The following is a 6,747-nucleotide window of genomic DNA, read 5'->3' on the forward strand; positions in this document are numbered from 1 at the left end:
CCAAGTGATCTGTGCAGGCTGTACAACTCTGGACATTGTCACACACCATTGGTAGGCATCCACTTGTAGTAACGACAGAGCGCATGCCAACTGCTGCTCTGGGGTGCAATGTAACTGCTGCAATAACCTCTCAGTCCACTCTAGCCAATGCTCAGCAGCGGTTGGGTCATCTTCCTTCGTACCCTTAAAGTCGACGGCCCTATACTTTCTTAACTGCTCTAGTGGGGATCGTTATATAGGCCGTGACTATGGTTACGGCTGTGGCTGTGGGATGGCTCCGGTAAAACTAGCGGAACATCTGAGTTATCTGCTCCAAGAATGCTTGTTGTGCCCTTCCAACGGCACCATGAGATGACTCCTCTCTCCTGTCTCGCTCCTGACTAGGAGCAGGTATGTGACTACCAATCTCCTCCTCTTCAGGTCTGAAAGACCCTTACTCTGAAGGATCAGACTCCATCAATCCTATAAAATAAACAAATAACAGATCTGCATTAATGTCACATCGACTCCTAAATAAAGGCCCATGCATGTTATGCACACCATATCTTTCTATCTATCTAGGTTTAGGACCGCCTAAACCTTTGCTCTGATACCACCAAATGTGACACTCCTTACCCGTCTACAGTGTAGCTGAGCAAGGTATGTCACATACGATGTCGGAGTACCCTATCTTGTCTTGTCGTGTATCTTATTAATTTAATGTCCATTTATTTATATTATCCTATATGTAGAAATTTTTTTTTTATCACATTCCATTTTTATGGAGACCCGAACAAGATCTCCTCTGCTTTATTAGTGCATGGCGGGTTCCACCATTCACTTGTTAAAAATAATTTCATATCATATATTATACTATCCATCTCATTCTTTCTATATGCCATGTCATATCATCTCATTATTCATAAAATTTTCAAGAAAGTAAATTTCATTTCATTCATATAAAATTTACATACAATAATGTACAATTTATATACAATCCAAAAATTTAATTACTTATCTCAAAATGATTTACAACATTTATTTATGTACAATGATCAAAATGCAACATCTAATATATACATGAGCCCTACCAAAATAACTGATGAAGTGACAATGACACTGTAGCAGATCTGATCAATCCTCTATCGGTGCTCTACTGCTACTGCTGCTGCTGGTGGTGGTCTCCTGTACCTACGCGAGGAAACAATCCACCGCGCTAAGTATTTATGCTTAGTGGTGCAATAATTAAAATAAAAATAACTAATAATTATTTCATATAAAATTTACTAAATTTTTGAATTACTTACATATTTGTGGAACTTTGGGAGCAAATAATTTATCGGAATCTTTTTATTCATATTTTTCATATCCAGTTTTATTAAATTCATATTAGTGATCTTTTCATGTACTTATTTAAATTTAAAGTGTGTTACTCATATCTGTGCCTAAGTAACCTATGACAGATTATAAAGACTAAATACACAGGTGTATACTAGTTAGACATCTGTATGTTTATCAAGTATACAACGGTCATGTCAGACACTAAGCCAGTAAGCAGGCATAAAGCCAGTAATGATAATAGGCACTGTGGCCAACGGGCAAGCTTAAAGCCAGCAGAATAACCATCTCAGACATATATTGTCTGTCAATGATCATTCATATGAGCAGTACTGCAATCTGTAGTCCCTAATTGGTATACCAATCGATCTAAGCTATATACATAAGTCTAGGTATACTTTGGACAAAGTAGAATTATAGAGTATTTATAGTTTCATTAATTCATTATATCTATACTAGTAATGTTTCATATCATTTTCATGTCACTACATGCCTATTCATGTTATCCTTATGTTTAGTAAATTATTTTAGTTCATTCCATATCATATGCCAAGTTATTTTTTGAACCTTTCTCAAGGTCCAAATTTGGTATCTTAAATTCACCTAGCAAATTGATTAAGATGTGGCCATTGTTTGGCCACACTCCCTTCATGGAAGTTGTTCTACTATGTTTTGTCTTTGTTTTCTCTTTTGAATTATGTCATTTGGAGTTTTAGAACTTAAGTTATGGTCAAATAACTACAACTAGTTTATTAACTCATTCTAGTTCCAGAACCAGGCAGATTCTAGAGTTAAACTTTATCTAATTGTTAGGACATGTTACAACCACTTTTAGGCCTAATGTTCTTCATAAGAGTTGTTACTCTATATCTTAGGATCACTTATATTTAAGATTTATAATTTTTTAAATTTTGTAGAATTAATTATGACAAACTAATTGGCCTGAACTCAGGTACCCCGTGCCTTCAGGATTCCAGGTTCAAGTCAGTGGCTTTGTCTCCTATTTTAGGGTTCTTACACTCAAAATTTGAGGAAGTTTCCTAAATCAAAGTTGGAGCCCTATCTCTTAAGTTTCCAGAACAGTTAGGCTTATCCCATTTGGAGTTTTCTACTAAAAGTTATGCTATAAACACTGTTCTAGAGTCAAGTGGTTATTTGGTTCATTTCAGGTTTTGATATGCTGAATTGTCCTAGTTCCATTAGGTTCTGGGTTTTGGTCAAAATATCAAAGTTGTAGTTCTAGGTCTTATAGATTTTGGCTTTGGTTTCACTGCATTTGCAGTTTTGTGGATCAAGTTATGACTTTTTTGCCAAAACTGATCGGATAGGTTCAAGTCCAGAATTTTTGGATAGACTTGGTTCTGACAGTTTTGACAAGCTAACTTTGGTTAGCAATTTGACTAGTTATAGTCAGAATTTGGGTTTCTATTCTTCATGAAAGTTGTTCTACTATGTCTAATCTTTCCATAGGTTTAAAAATCAGGTCATTTTGACCTTTCTAGAGTAAGTTATGGCCATTTGAACATTTACTGTTCATTTGGTCATTTTCTTAAGTCAAGATTAGGGTTGTCCAGATACAAGCAATTTTTAGGTCAAGTTAGGGACAATTTTTGGGCATAATTTCAGCATGAAAAATGAGGCATTATGACCCTAGTTTGATCTTCAATTGGCTTCACACCAATTGGAGCAACACAACTATACTTATAGAACTACACTGGACTCATGGATCCGAAAATCCTACATGAAAATCAGCACTCCCAATTTCAAATCCACCCAACTTTCAAATTTTAATTCACATTTATAGCACTTCTAATAGTCAACAAATTGGTCTCAACATCGTCAATTTCAAGTCATACACAAATTTCCCCAAAGTTAGGTCAAAAACCCTAACTCAAATTCACAATCTCTTGCAAATACATGCCAATCAATTTAATTATCATATATACTCATTAATAACACTAATAAACTCAATTAATTTTATCAAACCTCAACTCAATTCATGGCTGCCAAATTTTAGGGTTCCTACTTATTAATGGTTTTCTTTTGATTTCATGAAATTTCAAGCTAATTTAGAATGCTTACACTAATTAAAGAAGAGTAAGGGTATGTATAGTGCACTAACCTCTTTGGAGCCAAGTGTGATCTTGTAAAACTTCAAGTTTCCTTCACTTCTTGGTTGCCACTATCTTCCTCAAGGTGTGGAGACAATTTTTAGTGAAGAGAGGTATGGGTTTTGGGGTGGAAAAGGAGGAGAAATCAAGCTTGGGAGCTTGATAATGGAGGGAGCTCTCTCTCTCTCATGGAAGTCGGCCAAGCTAAAAAGAAGAAGAAGAAGAAGAAAAGTGATTAGGCTAAATTAATTTCTTTGTCTCTAATATATATATGTTTAAATATAATTGGTTTAAAATTTTTAATTATGTCATCTTATATCATACTTATATCATAATTCATTTAATTTTTTTATTTCTTTCTTTTCCTTTTCTTTTCCCTTTTTCCATTTCATAAATCATAATTTTAATTTATTTTTTAATATTTTATTCTCTCTTTTTTCACTTGGCATTTAGGTCAAAATTCAACCCTGAGGGTGAAATGATCAAAATGCCTTTCGTTGAACTTATCGAGTTACAACTGTCCTTATCGATTGGCTTAATTTTCCTAGATTTTCTTTCGCATTTTTATTGTCATTTAGACTTCATAACTCCTTCGATTAAGTTTCAATATTTATCTTACAGGGTTTCTTATGAGTTTGGGATTAGCAACTGTCATAACAGTCGCTTCCGGTCGTGGTTACCCATTGCCATGACTCCGGTTCCTTTAACCGAGTTTCACTTCGCTTCTTTTATTTTTTCTTGATTTTACTTGATCTTTGTTTAGTCAATTTATGTCTCCTCACCCTAGTTTAAGTGTAGTTCCAGACATTCTGGCTGTTCGGACAGACATTAGTCATCGGAACAGTAGAACGTACAGACTATCTAAAATGAAGGCGTTACACACGTTTTTAAAACACATTTTTAACCAAATACTTACCCGTATTCCCACTACCGTAGATATACCTAACCTGACACTATCCATGTGTCAATCATCTACAATACCACCGGTATCAGAGAACATCACAAGGGTAGGCTCTGACTTCCAACAAGAGGTAAAAAGGGCCTCTTCACTTGTGCACATCAAGTTGTAAGTAGAGAACCTTCTCAAGGAATGTCAATAACTCAAGACTGCATTTCATGGGATGCTATGCCAGATTAAACGCAATGCCAAGGGAAAATACATGATGCTAATAACAAAGTCAAATGAGATCCCCTTCCCCCCCGATCCCCATCCCCAATTCTCCCACTGTTTTTGGAGGGCAACCAGTATATAGGCTGGACTGGGTACCAAAATCATTGTTCAATGGCAAGATTGAATTCAGATCAATAGCAATCCTGAAACAAAACTAAAGACTAGTTGGATTTATGAACAATTGCCTCTTTAATGAAAGATTTGGACCCAAAAAAAAAGGAATTGGTTCAAGAATGCCACCTGAGTGTAAGTAGAGCCAAGCCAACCAACCTGAGAAAATCTAGCTTGGACTTTATTATGAGCTTCAAGTGGAAAAAGGAGTCATGCAAAGGAAGAGATAAAGGCCTTCTCATATTGTAGAAAATAAAGTAGATGCTCTAAACTTTGTCTAACTGGCTTGGGAAATGAAAACCTGAAGAATAACATATACAGAGATGAAAACAAATTATAGAACTGTGTGCATATGTTTGCCCCGGTTTGCGAGTGCAAATATGAGAGCGAGAGAAGCAATTGTCACCTGCAGCTATTATAAAAGCATATGCATAATACTTCATCATGACTGAACATAAATTTATCCAACCTCCAGGATATTGACATTACAAAAGAGGTGTTGAGTAAAATGAAGATGATGAACATGAACAGAAGGAATCAAGTCCTAACCAGTGTCACTGTCACCTAAGTCAATGATCATTTTCAAATCTTAGGTTTTGAAATCAGAACCCAAAAAAAAAAATCCTATATTCTTTTCCACCTCCCCAACCAAAAGTTGCGGCAAAGGAGACTGTCATAAAGGCATTGATATACCTGAAAAAAAAAAGAAAAAAAATGAAATAGATATATCTAAGTTGATAGTCAATGTCCCATGAAATTATGAAAGATAATGACACGCGTGATGTTATCTGATAGAAATGAAAGAACAATTCGATTCAATTGCCAATTCAAAAAATGTAACAACTTGTCAAATACAAACCAATATAGATGTGTACATCAATTTTTAACATGAATCTTCATCACCTTGATATATTGTTGATACCACTATAAAACCCTCAAGAGCACTTAAATTATCAACAAGTACTATCTTCAAATTTCCATCAAATCCACAATTCCTACAGAACCTCTAAACGAAAAAAGAAGAAACCAACCTTTGAAAGTATATTTGCACAACAAGAACAATAAGTGCTTGAATTTGATTTTCTGTTTGTGAATATTCTCCATAATTGACGCCAATATATGATAAATCATACATAGATTTCAGGATACAATGCAGATGCAGCTATGCGCGCTTGTGCAAACACACAAACAGACGGCAGCATAAATTATATATTCTGATTATACAGTTGTGAAGCACTTCGCATCGAGTGAAATAACGAGGCCTTAAATACATCCAAAATTGCAACACTAAAAGTGTATAACACACCTTGAGGCACTAAAGCCCAACCATCAGACTCACTGGACAAGCTCGATATTAATGTTGCTGAAGCTATCGCGCTGTGCAATGGCATCATCGATCCCATGCAACTCAATTCCAGCGGTAATCTATCCATAAAATATTTTTTTAAAAAATTACTAAACGACTTATCCAGGCAATGCCAGAAATTAAGTTGAAAATTTTAATTTTTATCATCCATAAGAAAGTAAAGATCTCACCTGGAGATTCAAGAGAGGCGTCTTGCAGAAAGAGGGAGCTGAGAGCGGAAGCAGAGCGACGTGAGTGGAGAAAACGACTCGCTATTGATTTTAAAGGCGAAGGGCTGTAACCGAGACGATAACCTGGAGACAAACTTTTAGCCTGAGGACGCCATTGTCACTGGAGTGGGCGCTTCGCACGTGGGCCGCTGCAACGTAGATCTACATTCATCTACTGACGTATGGCTTTTGGGGATTTCGGCCAGGCCAAACCACCCAATGCTGGATTACTGGTGAATTTTTTCAAAAATTACTATTAATCCATGCATTCTAAACGAAACCTATTATTTAATTTTATAATTTAAAAACACATTATTTAATATTTATTTTTTACTTTCATTATAACCTTTAATCTTTTCATTAAATTTTTATTATTTATATTATTTATATTTTTATTTAATTTTTTTATTTAAAAAAATTATTTATTTATTTTTTTAATTTTAAAAAATATTACTATTTAAT

General features: G+C 35.0%; 1 long non-coding RNA gene across 2 annotated transcripts; it reads right to left on the bottom strand.

Annotated features, from left to right (window-relative positions):
• Positions 1-3,069: 3,069 nt before the first annotated feature.
• On the bottom strand, positions 3,070-6,515 carry LOC110660969 (uncharacterized). Of its 2 annotated transcripts, XR_009141272.1 has the most exons (5): positions 6,247-6,515; positions 6,017-6,135; positions 5,117-5,403; positions 4,840-5,011; positions 3,070-4,742 (listed from the first exon to the last, which is right to left on the bottom strand). It is a non-coding gene; the product is annotated as an uncharacterized LOC110660969 (long non-coding RNA). The 2 variants fall into 2 exon arrangements; XR_009141273.1 differs by lacking the exons at positions 3,070-4,742; positions 4,840-5,011 and having other exon boundaries at positions 5,103-5,403.
• Between the last annotated feature and the right edge of the window lie 232 nt (positions 6,516-6,747).

This window comes from Hevea brasiliensis, chromosome 11 (genome assembly GCF_030052815.1).
Source record: "Hevea brasiliensis isolate MT/VB/25A 57/8 chromosome 11, ASM3005281v1, whole genome shotgun sequence".
NCBI lineage: Eukaryota > Viridiplantae > Streptophyta > Magnoliopsida > Malpighiales > Euphorbiaceae > Hevea > Hevea brasiliensis.